The following is a 14,347-nucleotide window of genomic DNA, read 5'->3' on the forward strand; positions in this document are numbered from 1 at the left end:
CATATTGAGTCCATGAAAGACTGAAATTTGTCCCAAGTTAGCGGAAAGGGAGACTTTCTGAGAATTTTTTTTTAATCAATTTCCGCTAACTTGTGCAAAAAAAAAAAAAAATGTCTATGAACTCGCCATGCCCCTCATTGAATACCTTGGGGTGTCTTCTTTCCAAAATGGGGTCACATGTGGGGTATTTATACTGCCCTGGCATTTTAGGGGCCCTAAAGCGTGAGTAGAAGTCCGGGATCCAAATGTCTAAAAATGCCCTCCTTTGCGCATCTAGGCTGCAAAAAAGTGTCACACATGTGGTATTGCCGTACTCAGGAGAAGTAGGGCAATGTGTTTTGGGGTTTTTGGGGCATTTTTTACACATTTTGATTTCAAACTACTTCTCACGCATTAGGGCCCCTAAAATGCCAGGGCAGTATAACTACTCCACAAGTGACCCCATTTTGGAAAGAAGACACCCCAAGGTATTTTGTGATGGGCATAGTGAGTTCATGGAAGTTTTAATTTTTTGTCACAAGTTAGTGGAATATGAGACTTTGTAAGGAAAAAAAAAAATCATAATTTTCCGCTAACTTGTGACAAAAAATAAAAAGTTCTATGAACTCACTATGCCCATCAGCGAATACCTTAGGGTGTCTACTTTCCGAAATGGGGTTATTTGTGGGTTTTTTCTACTGTCTGGGCATTGTAGAACCTCAGGAAGCATGGTGGACAGGTGCTCAAAGTCAGAGCCGCTTCAAAAAGCGGAAATTCACATTTTTGCACCATAGTTTGTAAACGCTATAACTTTTACCCAAACCATTTTTTTTTTTTACCCAAACATTTTTTTTTTATCAAAGACAACTTTGTTAACCCTGTAGGTGCCCCACAAGAATTAAAGGAAAATTGGATATTTTTTTTAGCATATTAACATTTTAAATCTATTTTTCCAAAACACAGCCAAACAAAACTCAAAATCTATTACCCTGAATCCGGAGTTTACAGAAACACCCCATGAGTTCTCAAAAACTGATGTATGGGTGCACAGCAGGCTTCAGAGTGGAAGGAGCACCATATGGCTTTTGGAGAGCGGATTTAGCTGGAATGGTAATTGGAAGCGGTGTCACATATGAAGACACCCTGAGGTAGCCCTACAGTGGAAACCGCCAAAAAGTGACCCCATTCCGGAAACTACACCCTTCAGGGAATATTTCAAGGTGTGTAGTGAGCACTTTGACCAATCCGTAGTTTCACAGAATTAGGAAACACTTGGCAGTAAAAATGAAAAATTACTAATTTTTTTTTCCAGAAAAAGTTGCTTTACACCCACATTTTTCACTTTCACAAGGAGTAACAGGACAAAATGCACCCCACATTTTGTTCCCCTTTTTCCCACGAATACGCCAACACCCCATATATGCTCAGAAAATGTATGTATGGGTGCACAGCAGGGTTAAAAAGGGAAGGATCACCAAATGGGTTTTAGATGGCAGATTTCAGTGGATTAATTTTCAGGTGCCATGTCGCATTTTAAGACACCCTAAGGTACCTCTACAGTGGATACCCCAAAAAAGTGACCTCATTTCTGCAGTAGTGAACACTTCGACCCAACAGGCGTTTCATAGAATTTTAGAAAAAATTGGCCATGAAAATGAAAAATTTAATTTTGTTCATGAAAATGTCGTTTTAGGCCCACATGTTTAAATTTCCCAAGGGGCAAAAGGAGAAAATGCACCCCACCATTTATTAACCGTTGACTCTTGAATATGGCAACACCCCGTACTTGTTCGTAAACTAATATATTGGCACAAATCAGGGTCCAGATGGGAAAGAGTGCCATATGGTTTTTGGAGGACAGATGAATACACCACATGTGTGCTCAAAAACTGATGTATGGGCGCACAGTTATATTTTCAAAAAAATCTTAGTTCCTCTTGTCTAAATTATTCCAACTAAATTTAAAGAGAAACTTTCATGGGCTTGGATTAATGGAGGTACCCCCTGCTGATGCTTCCTGCCTGATTTTTATAAAATATTGCCCCTGCGCCCCACTGGGGCCCCCCCACCGATTTCGTGCTCAGTATGCTAATGCTGAGCATTGGAACAAGGAGGAGGAGACACCAGGGCTTCTCAATGTGTGTCTCCTTCTCCCTGCTGTAGCGCTGTCCAATAACAGTGCAGAGCGTCACAGCCAGGGAGTTTTTTTCTGCCAATCACAGCTCTGTCACCACCTACATGCTGAAAGGTTTGCATCGCATCTGGGATGGCTGTCAGAGCAAAATAACAATAACTTTTACAAAGACAGGTGCACTCTGCGGTCTTACTTAAACTTCATACTGATGTAAAATTGAAAGATTAGCTAACATATCTTACTGTGGAGGACATGTTTGAGCCCGAGCACCGCACCAAGGTTTCTCAAGTAGCTCAGGACCTAACGCTAAACCACTGGCTCCTGGTATTGCCCATACGGCACTGGTAGGTTTAGCATTAGGTCCCGAGCTACTTGAGAAACCTTGGCACATGTTCAGGCTCAGACATGTCCTCCACAGTAGGATATGTTGGCTAATCTCTCTCAATTTTACATCAGTATGAGTGTTTAGTAAGACCGCAGAGTGCACCTGTCCTTGTAAAAGTGTGCCTTTATTTCCATCTACAGGCAACATTCTGGTGCACATGTGAGGCCTGGGCTATATTGGCCAGTTTTGGGTGGGGCTCAGAGCTCTCTCCCTCGTCCCATTGTAAGCATGGTTGCATGCTGGAGGTAACTGGGAGTTTGCTGTGAGTCGGACCTTGCGCGCCTGTAATTTGCCCACTGGCTCCTGGTATTGCCCTTATGGCACAGGTAGGTTTAGCGTTAGGTCGCGAGCTACTTGAGAAACCTTGGTGCAGTGCTCGGGCTCAGACATGCTAATTTGTAGTTTTATATACAGAGCGCAATGACTGCAGTGATCCCCGATCCCTTCCAGCTCTGATCGGCCCATTAGAGGGAGCATCAGAACCTCTAACAGTATGGACCATACAGCCTACAATGGTATGTGGCTGTCGGAGCGCCGCTGCAGTCTCCGCTACAGCCCACCTCCCTGAAGACGCTGTGCTTCTAATGAAACCAGCGCTGATTGGTCCATGAGACTTCATGGACCAGTCACAGTGATCCCCGACATGGGTGTGCGCTCACAGGTCCCAGGCCGGCTAGCTGTTATAATCAGCTGTCCGTGACAGCTATGATCATAGCTCTGCTACCATGTAGTAAAACATGGTGACAGTTTCTAGCCATGACGTGTATACTTGTCATGGAGCGCCAAGTAGCACTGCTCCATGACGGGTATACTTGTCAAATAGCACTAAGGGGTTAATCTTGGTTAGTATAAATATACATTAAAGGGGTTGTCTGGGTTGAGGGCTGAACCTGTGTTCTCTTATTATGTATAAGAGCAGCATCAGACAATTTCCTCGCTCTGGTGCTCTTTTTACCACGCTACATTGCGCAGCAAAAGCCACTATTTGCTGAGCGTCAGGGACTTACTGTCACAGATGGGCGGTGTATAGAGCTGCCATAGGCTCTTTTATGCAAAGCATAATAACCACCTCCAAAAGAGCCTAGACCACCGCTATATACAGCCTAGCTGTGCCAGTGATGTCGCAGGGGTTACTGCTAGGTGGAAGCCTCTGCCTAGCATACCCATGTGAAGCCTGGTTACGTCACTGGCTCACAGCAAACAGTGGTTTGGAATGCAGCGCAAAGCAAGGTGGAGCAACCTGAACCCAGACAACCCCTTTGGTTTTCTACCTAACTTAGAACCGCACCCTTAGAAAAAAATACAGACCCACTGTGCCCCAAAAAAAAATATTTTTTTTTTACATGTTCAAAAAGGGGTGGGACTTTTATTTTTTTTACAATTCTGGCGTAAAATACTTTCTCAAAGTAAACCAACCAATATTTGGTATAGATAGAAAAGTGTCTATCCCTGCACCACATTTATCTTCCAGCCTGGGCCACTGTGATAAATCTAGTGCAGGTCTAAATAGCCTGTCTAAGCATACGCCATATTTAGTATCCATAAATCTGAGCCTATTTTTTATTTATTTTTTTTATGGTGAAGCAACAAATTCAGAGGCCAGGTGTTACATGCTGGCTAATAGGAAATTATAAGTCACCCGTCTGCATTTTTTGCGGCCCCAATGAAATGAATAGGTCTGTATCCAGTCAAAAAAAAGCAGATCGGATGCGGACCAAAGATACAGTTGTGTGAATGGGGCCTAACACAGATGCCAAAGCAGACCCCTTCTTTCTACAGACCTCAGACATGACATGCAGATACTCAACTGTTCACATTGCAGACATCATCCTGATAACGGGATCAGCCTCAGGACGTGTTATGTGGTGGTACCCAGGAATGAAGAGGATTGCAGAAATTGAGAGAAGAGAGTGCAATTAAAAGATGTGTTGCCCCAACTGCTATAATAAGTTGCCTATGCAAATAATTAAAGGTGCTAGATTCAACATTTAGTTTTCAACCTCCAGACTGTATCTTCTAGAAGTAACCCATCTAAAATCTCTGGCTTCACTGTTTTCTAGTCTGGGCCTGCCCAAAACGAAAAGAATTTTCTTAAAAATACACATTGAACTTTTTAAAACGCATTTCTCAATAGCATCCACTAGATGGCAGTATGTATTAGGGATGCTTTACAGTCCTAAAAGGGAAGTAACGGTAATATATTTACAAAGAAAATGCATTATAATAGAGCCTTTGAGCTTTTTGCTATTCATAGGTGAGAATCTGGGATTAGAAATGCCTTTAAAATTGAATTAATTACTGAGAATAATTTCTCTATCTTTCTCTACAAATAAAAAAATAACTAAAAACATACTTTCCTTTTATACAGATATAATTCAAGTTTTTCAAATATAGAGGTAAAAAGACAGCACTCACCCATGCAGTATTGTAAAACAAATCCTTTATTCATCCGGGATGTGAGTACAAGCTTCAGCCAAGTGGCGACGACCGTTTTGTGCACAAACGCGCTTCCTCAGGCCGCTGACATCAGCGTGTATTGCCGCGCTGCCTTTTAAGCGTCTAGAGCGGAGTTATCATGACAACATGCAACTCTCAGCCCTGTAAGACGTGCGTTTAAAAAAACAGGAAATGGCATCCAATGCAATTAAAAGTAAAAATAGTAAGTGCAATTACAAAAACACACTCAAATCATTGCGGTCATTGAGCCCCAGCTGACCCAGGGCCCCAGTACGTATAATCCACCTGGCCTCTCTTTGAAGGAGTGTTCGATGTCTATCTCCACTTATAACAGGGTTAGGAACTAGTTCAATGCCTGCAAATCTGAGGGTTTTACAGCTACTGTTATGAGTTTCCCTTATACATGGAATGAACCTGGGACAACCCTTCCCTCACTGTGCTGAATTTACCCTCACCTAAAGAATTATTAGGAACACCATACTAATACGGTGTTGGACCCCCTTTTGCCTTCAGAACTGCCTTAATTCTATGTGGCCTTGATTCAACAAGGTGCTGATAGCATTCTTTAGAAATGTTGGCCCATATTGATAGGATAGCATCTTGCAGTTGATGGAGATTTGAGGAATGCACATCCAGGGCACGAAGCTCCCGTTCCACCACATCCCAAAGATGCTCTATTGCGTTGAGACCTGGTGACTGTGGGGGACATTTTAGTACAGTGAACTCATTGTCATGTTCAAGAAACCAATTTGAAATGATTTGAGCTTTGTGACATGGTGCATTATCCTGCTGGAAGTAGCCATCACAGGATGGGTACATGGTGGTCATGAAGGGATGGACATGGTCAGAAACAATGCTCAGGTAGCCCGTGGCATTTAAACGATGGCCAATTGGCACTAAGGGGCCTAAAGTGTGCCCAGAAAACATCCCTCACACCATTACACCACCACCACCAGCCTGCACAGTGGTAACAAGGCATGATGGATACATGTTCTCATTCTATTTACGCCAAATTCGGACTACCATTTGAATGTCTCAACAGAAATCGAGACTCATCAGACCAGGCAACATTTTTCCAGTCTTCAACAGTCCAATTTTGGTGAGCTCGTGCAAATTGTAGCCTCTTTTTCCTTTTTGTAGTGGAGATGAGTGGTACCCGGTGGGGTCTTCTGCTGTTGTAGCCCATCCGCCTCAAGGTCGTGCGTGTTGTGGCTTCACAAATTCTTTGCTGCATACCTCGGTTGTAACGAGTCATTTCAGTCAACGTTGCTCTTCTATCACCTTGAATCAGTCGGCCCATTCTCCTCTGACCTCTAGCATCAACAAGGCATTTTCGCCCACAGGACTGCCGCATACTGGATGTTTTTCCCTTTTCACACCATTCTTTGTAAATCCTAGAAATGGTTGTGCGTGAAAATGCCAGTAACTGAGCAGATTGTGAAATACTCAGACCGGCCCGTCTGGCACCAACAACCATGCCATGCTCAAAATTGCTTAAATCACCTTTCTTTCCCATTCTGACATTCAGTTTGGAGTTCAGGAGATTGTCTTGACCAGGACCACAACCCTACATGCATTGAAGCAACTGCCATGCGATTGGTTGACTAGATAATCGCATTAATGAGAAATAGAATGGGTGTTCCTAATAATTCTTTAGGTTAGTGTATATGTTCCTTTACCCTTTCAAAGAGACATCTAATAGTCTTCCCTATGTAGAAGTGGCCACAACTACATATACGTACATATAAAGTATTACAAATGTGCTCCTGCATGTAATAAGTCATTTACCCTGTGGTGTACACCTCCAATATAAGCATCTTCTTTTGGGAGTTAAAGCTGCAAAATGAACAATTGCCACACTTGAAATTGCCTTTTAGTCTCCCCCTAACGCAACCAACTGTTGTTTGGTTCCTTAATAAATCGACTCCTCACTAACCTATCTCTAATAGTGTAACTCCTCCTGAATGTGATCAAGGGTCTAGCAACATATTCTGTGAATGCAGCATCCCTCTCAAGTGTTTCCCAATTCTTATAGATAGCTCTGCGAATCTGGTCAGTCATTGAGCTGAACTTAAAGGAGAAGACAAATCTCTTCTTTTGATCCCCTTCAGCGACCCCAAAATGCCTCTTTCTTTTACCCCTCCTATTGGTGAGTAGATCATGTTGTGAGAATTTTCTCACTCTTTTCATGGCAACGTCTAACACATTTTCAGGATAACCTCTTTTTTTCAATAGCTCTTTTAATTCCAGGGACTGTTCATTAAATCCTCCTTCTGTACTATTTATATGCCTTAGCCTAATGAACTGTCCATAACAAACTGATCTTTTTACATTATCTGGGTGGGAACTGTCATGGTAAAGCAAGGAGTTGGTCGCTGTGGGTTTTCTATACCCACTGGTGACCAACCCGTCTCCCACCACCCCGACAGTCACATCCAGAAAAACAGATTAGAACCTCTAAAATTAACAGTAAAGAACATGCCCATATTATTACTTTCATTCAGAAACTTAAACTCAATACATTGATCTTGGGGACCAGACCATGAAAATGTAATCGACATATCTTAACCTCTTCCGGACACATGACGTACTGGTACGGCATGTTGTCCCGGTACTTAGACACATGACGTACCGGTAAGTCATGTGTATTTCCGATCACCGCCCGCCGAGTGCCTGCTCAAATCGTTGAGCAGGCACCTTGGCTAAATGCGCGCGGGGGGGGGGGGGGGGGTGTCCCCCCGTGTCAGCTATCACCGCAAACCACTGGTTAATTCAGACCTGCGGTTTGTGGCTTTTCAATGTTGCGGCGATCGGCGGTGCCATCGGGTCCCCTGTGGGGCTGTAGGGGTGATCCAATGGAGTGGAAGACAGCGAGTTGTCTTCCGGTGATGAGCCTGTGAGATCCAGCCCCCTGGATCTCACAGACAGGAAGCTGTATGAGTAATACAGTATTACTCATACAGCCAATGCATTCCAATACAGAAGTATTGGAATGCATTGTAAAGGGGATTAGACCTCCAAAAGTTGAAGTCCCAAAGTGGGACAAAAAATAAAGTGAAAAAAAGTTGAAAAAATAAAGTTTCCCTCCCAAAAAATTGAATCAATCAAGTAAAAAGAAACAAAAATGTCCCCAAATAAAGTAAAAAAATTGGCAAAAAATAGGGAAAATAAAAAAAGTAGACCTATTAGGTATCCCCGTGTCTGGATCCACCGGCTCTATAAAAATATCACATGACCTAACCCCTCAGATGAACACCGTAAAAACAAAACAAAAAAAACAGTGCTAAATAAACCATTTTTTTGTCATCTTACATCACAAAAAGTACAACAGTAAGCGATCAAAAATGCGTATGCCCACCAAAATAGTACCAGCCTAACTGTCACCTCATCCCGCAAAAATTAGCCCCTACCTAAGACAATTGCCCAAAAATAAAAATAAAATATGGCCCAGAATATGGAGACACTAAAACATCATTATTATTTTTTTTTTAAAGCGGTTGTTGTGTAAAACTTGAGTAAATGTAAAAAAGTATACATATTAGGTATATTAGTGTCCGTATCGACCGGCTCTATAAAAATATCACATGACCTAACCCCTCAGGTGAACAACGTAAAAAAAAAAAAAAACTGTGTAAAAAAAAAAGCAATTTTTTGTCATCTTGCATTACAAAAAGCGCAATAGCAATCGATCAAAAAGTCATATGCACCCCAAAATAGTGCCAATCAAATCGCCATCTCATCCCGCAAAAAATGAGACCCTACCTAAGATAATTGCCCAAAAACTGAAAAAACTATGGCTCTCAGACTATGGAGACACTAAAACATTTTTTTTTGTTTCAAAAATGAAATCATTGTGTAAAACTTACATAAATAAAAAAATATTGTATACATATTAGGTATCCCCACATCCATGACAACCTGGTCTATAAAAATACCACATGATCTAACCTGTCAAATGAATGTTGTAAATAACAAAAAAAAAAAAAAAACTGTGCCAAAACAGCTATTTCTTGTTACCTTGCCTCACAAAAAGTGTATTATAGAGCAACCAAAAATCATATGTACCCTTAACTAGTACAAACAAAACTTCCTCCCTATCCCGTAGTTTCTAAAATGGGGTCACTTTTTTGGAGTTTCTACTCCAGGGGGGCTTCAAATGGGACTTGGTGTCAAAAAACTAGTCCAGCAAAATCTGGCTTCCAAAAACCATATGGCATTCCTTTCTTTCTGCGCCCTGCCATGTGCCCGTACAGCAGTTTACAACCACATATGGGGTGTTTCTGTAAACTACAGAATCAGGGCCAAAATATTGAGTTTTGTTTGGCTGTTAACCCTTGCTTTGTAACTGGGGAAAAAAATATTAAAATGTAAAATCTGCCAAAAAAGTGAAATTTTTTAATTGTATCTCTATTTTCCATTAATGTGTGGAACACCTAAAGGGTTAACGACATTTGTAAAATCAGTTTTGAATACCTTGAGGGGTGTAGTTTCTTAGATGGGGTCACTTTTATGGAGTTTATACTCTAGGGGTGCATCAGGGGGACTTCAAATGGGACATGGTGTAAAAAAAAAACAATCCAGCAAAATCTGCCTTCCAAAAACAGTATGACATTCGTTTCCTTCTGCGCCCTGCCGTGTGCCCGTAACAACGTTTGTAAAATCAGTTTTGAATACCTTGAGGGGTATAGTTTCTAGAATGGGGTCATTTTTGGGTGGTTTCTATTATGTAAGCCTCACAAAGTGACTTCAGACCTGAACTGGTCCTTTAAAAAGTAGGTTTTTGAAAATTTCTCAGAAATTTCAAGATTTACTTCTAAACTTCTAAGCCTTGTAAAGTCCCCAAAAATAAAATGTCATTCCCAAAATGATCCTAACATTAAGTAGACATATGGGGAAGTAATAACTATTTTTGTATGTATTACTATGTATTATAGAAGTAGAGAAATTGAAACTTGGAAATTTGCAAATTTTTCCAAATTTGTGGCAAATTTGGTATTTTTTTATGAATAAAAATTATATTTTTTTTTTACTCTTTTTTTCCGTCACATATTGTGCTTCATGACACTGGTAAAATGATCTCAGAATGGCCTGGATAAGTCAAAGCGTTTTAAAATTATCACCACTTAAAGTGACACTGGTCAGATTTGCAAAAAATGGCCTGGTCCTTAATGTGAAATAAGGCTGTATCCTTAAGGAGTTAATGAAATCTTGATATGGCACAGATATGGGTTGCTGATGGAGAAATCAAACTTTAACCTAGACAGGTAATCAAAAATAATCAACCTAGATAGTAATCAAAACTCTAACCTAGACAGGTAAATATTGGCGAACGTACACGACACAGAAGTACCCATCGCTGTTCCGAGTTTCTGCCTATACCACTGGTTTCCAAACATAAATACGTTGTTGGTCAGAATAAACCGCAAAGCTTCCCCTATGAAATCACAAAATAGCGTGCTTTTACCTACATTGTGGAGGACGTACAGAACTGCCGCCACTCCCATACCAGGAGGGATACAGGTGTAGAGGCTTTCGACATCTAAAGATACCAAATGATAACTCAATTGCCAATGAAAATCATTCAGAGTCAAAAGAAAATCATTGGTGTCTTGCAAATATTCAGGAGCACATGTGAATAAGGGTCTGAGCAACCAATCAATATAGTTGTCACGGAAGGTGTACAGGAAACAAGACAATGCAAAATTAATATATGACTCACTGGATCCAAAACTAAGGAACAAAAGGGAGACCCCTACATAAGACCTGGCACTCTCCCTGACTGCTCAGCCTATGCGAAAATCCCAATGGTAGATGATTGCATATCCTCGTACCTCGACTATATACCACCTGAACACCCTACAATAGTGAGGGGACACGACCAACGGCTCCCTACACTAGACACGGAGGGAGTCAGGGTCACCTGGGATCCAGCAAACTGAAAATCACAAATAAATGTACAGCACTTATCTTGTAGAAGACTGGAAAATGGGATCAGCATGCACACACACTCCAGGAAGTTGTATCAGCCGCACACTAATGCATTATGGGGAGGAATTTAAAGGGATGCAATCAGTCCAACTACATGACAGCTGAGAGAGGCTAACGAGATTAGGAACTGAAGACCAAAACAAAGAAAGCTCAAGGAGGAGGTTCTGAAAGGCTTCTGTCAGAGCTTCTCAGCTGTCTGGTTGTGACAGTACCCCTCCCTTTACGAGTGAACTCCGGACACTCAGAGCCCACTTTCTCAGGATGGGACCTGTGGAAAGCCCTGATGAGACGAGTGGCCTTAATGTCCGTCACTGGGACACACATCCTCTCCTCAGGACTATAACCCTCCCAATGAACGAGGTACTGGAGAGAACCGCGGACAACACGAGAATCCACAATCCTAGAGACCTGAAATTCAAGATTACCATCAACCACAATCGGAGGAGGAGGCAAAGGCGAGGGTACAATGGGTTGAACATAAGGTTTCAATAAGGACTTATGAAAAACATTATGGATCTTCCAAGTCTGAGGAAGATCAAGACGGTGGGCAACAGGATTGATGACAGACAGGATTTTGTAAGGCCCAATAAACCTAGGACCCAACTTCCAGGAGGGAACCTTCAATTTGATATTCTTGGTAGACAACCACACCAGATCACCAACATTCAGGTCCGGACCAGGTACACGTCTCTTATCTGCCATACGCTTATATCTCTCACTCATGCTCTTTAGATTATCCTGAATCTTTTGCCAAATAGATGACAAAGACGAGGAGAATCTGTCCTCATCAGGTAAACCAGAAGACCCCTCTCCCGAGAAAGTCCCAAACTGCGGATGAAACCCAAGTCACCATTTTTTGCTGCATATATGAGAGGACTCCTGACGACGGTTATTTAAAGCAAACTCAGCAAGGGACAAAAAAGAACACCAATCCTCCTGATTCTCCGCCACAAAACAGCGCAGATATGTCTCCAGATTCTGATTGACGCACTCTGTCTGGCCATTCGACTGCGGGTGGAAAGCAGAAGAGAATGACAACCGAACCCCCAAGCGAGAACAGAAAGCCTTCCAGAATCTGGAAACAAACTGTGTGCCCCTATCAGAGACTATGTCTGAAGGAATACCATGCAATTTGACAATGTGATCAATAAATGCCTGCGCCAGCGTCTTAGCATTGTGCAAACCAGGAAAAGGGATGAAATGCACCATTTTGCTAAAACGGTCCACCACCACCAGAATCACAGTCTTCCCCGAGGAACGAGGCAGGTCCGTTATGAAGTCCATGGACAGATGTGTCCAAGGACGGGAAGGAATGGGTAAGGGAAGGAGAGGACCTGATGGCCGTGAATGAGGGACTTTGGCACGAGCGCAAGTCTCGCAGGCTGCCACAAAACCCTCAACCGACTTACGAAGCGCAGGCCACCAGAATCTCCGAGCGATGATATCCACTGTGGCTCTTGCCCCCGGGTGCCCAGCAAGGACCGTATCGTGGTGTTCCTTAAAAATCTTGTGTCTTAAAGCGAGAGGCACAAACAACCTCCCAGGAGGACAAAGATCAGGAGCCTCTGACTGGGCTGCCTGCACCTCTGCCTCCAATTCAGGAAAAAGACCACCACACCTTCAGCCAAAATGGGACCCGGGTCTTCAAAATTCCCACCTCCCGGAAAACAACGTGACAGGGCATCTGCCTTCACATTCTTAACCCCAGGGCGAAACGTGACAACAAAATTAAACCTTGAAAAGAACAAAGACCATCTGGCCCGTCTCGGGTTCAGACGCTTGGCTGACTCCAAGTAGGCCAGATTTTTATAGTCAGTAAACACGGTAATAGGGTGTCTGGCTCCCTCTAGCCAATGGCGCCATTCCTCAAAAGCCAACTTAATGGCCAACAATTCCCTATCTCCCACATCGTAATTTCTCTCTGCGGAGGAGAGTTTCTTAAAAAAAAAGGCACACGGTCGCCATTTGGCAGGAGAGGAACCCTGAGACAAGACCGCACCCACACCCACCTCAGAAGCATCAACCTCAACTATGAAGGGTAGAGAAATATCAGGTTGTACCAAGGGTAGAGAAATATCAGGTTGTACCAAGATGGGAGCGGAAGCAAAACTCTCCTTGATATTAGAAAAGGCCTTACGCGCCTCTACCGACCAGGAAGAAAAATCTACCCCCTTTCTGGTCATATCAGTGAGTGGTTTAATAATAGAGGAATAATTCAAAATAAACTTCCTGTAATAATTGGCAAAGCCCAAAAAACGCATCAGCGCCTTCTGATTCTCAGGAAGCTCCCACTCAAGCACAGCGCGGACCTTCTCGGGGTCCATGCGAAAACCAGAAGCGGAGAGAAGAAACCCCAGAAATTGTTTATTCTCCTGCAGGATGAGCAAGACCTGACATAAGTGTTCCTTATGAGTTTTGAAATCAGGAGAAAAAAATCAAAATGTCATCCAAATACACGAATACAAATTTTCCCATTAAATGATAAAAAATGCTGTTCACGAAATGCTGAAAAACGGCTGGGGCATTCATCAAACCAAAAGGCATAACCAAATTCTCAAAATGGCCCTCAGGGGTATTGAAGGCCGTCTTCCATTCGTCTCCTTCTCTGACCCTGACCAGGTTGTATGCCCCTCTTAGATCTAATTTGGAAAATACTTTAGCCCCAAAAATCTGGTTAAACAGGTCCGGGATCAGAGGAAGCGGATAAGGGTCACGAATAGTGATACTGTTCAGCTCCCTGAAATCCAGACAAGGTCTTAAAGAACAATCTTTTTTCTTAACAAAGAAAAAAACAGCGGCAACAGGTGACTTCGAGGGTCGTATGTGTCCTTTTCTCAGACTCTCCGAGATATAAGCACGCATAGCGACCCTTTCAGGTTGGGAAAGATTGTATAAACGAGATTTAGGCAGCTTGGCGCCTGGGATGAGATTAATAGGGCAATCGTACTCCCTGTGCGGGGGCAAATCCTGAACTCCACTCTCAGAGAAGACATCCGAAAATTCAGAGAGAAAAGGTGGTACAGTCTTAGTAGAAACCTCAGAAACAGATGTTGTGAGGCAATTCTCTCTGCAAAAGTCACTCCAACCATTTAATTGCCTCACTTGCCAATCAATGGTGGGGTTATGTTTAGTGAGCCAGGGTAGCCCCAACTCAAGAGGAGTAGGTAACCTGCTAAGGATGAAACATGACACATCCTCAACATGAGCATCACTCACAATTAAACGAATATTGTGAACTATGCCCTTTAATGATTTCTGAGAAAGTGGAGCGGAATCAATAGCAAAAACAGGAATATCCTTTCCCAAAGTGCACACCTGGAAACCATGAGTTATTGCAAAATGATTATCAATGAGATTGACAGCTGCTCCACTAGCTACAAAAATCTCACAAAAAATGTTCTTGC

The sequence above is a fragment of the Bufo gargarizans genome, chromosome 4 (assembly GCF_014858855.1).
Source record: "Bufo gargarizans isolate SCDJY-AF-19 chromosome 4, ASM1485885v1, whole genome shotgun sequence".
Lineage (NCBI taxonomy): Eukaryota > Metazoa > Chordata > Amphibia > Anura > Bufonidae > Bufo > Bufo gargarizans.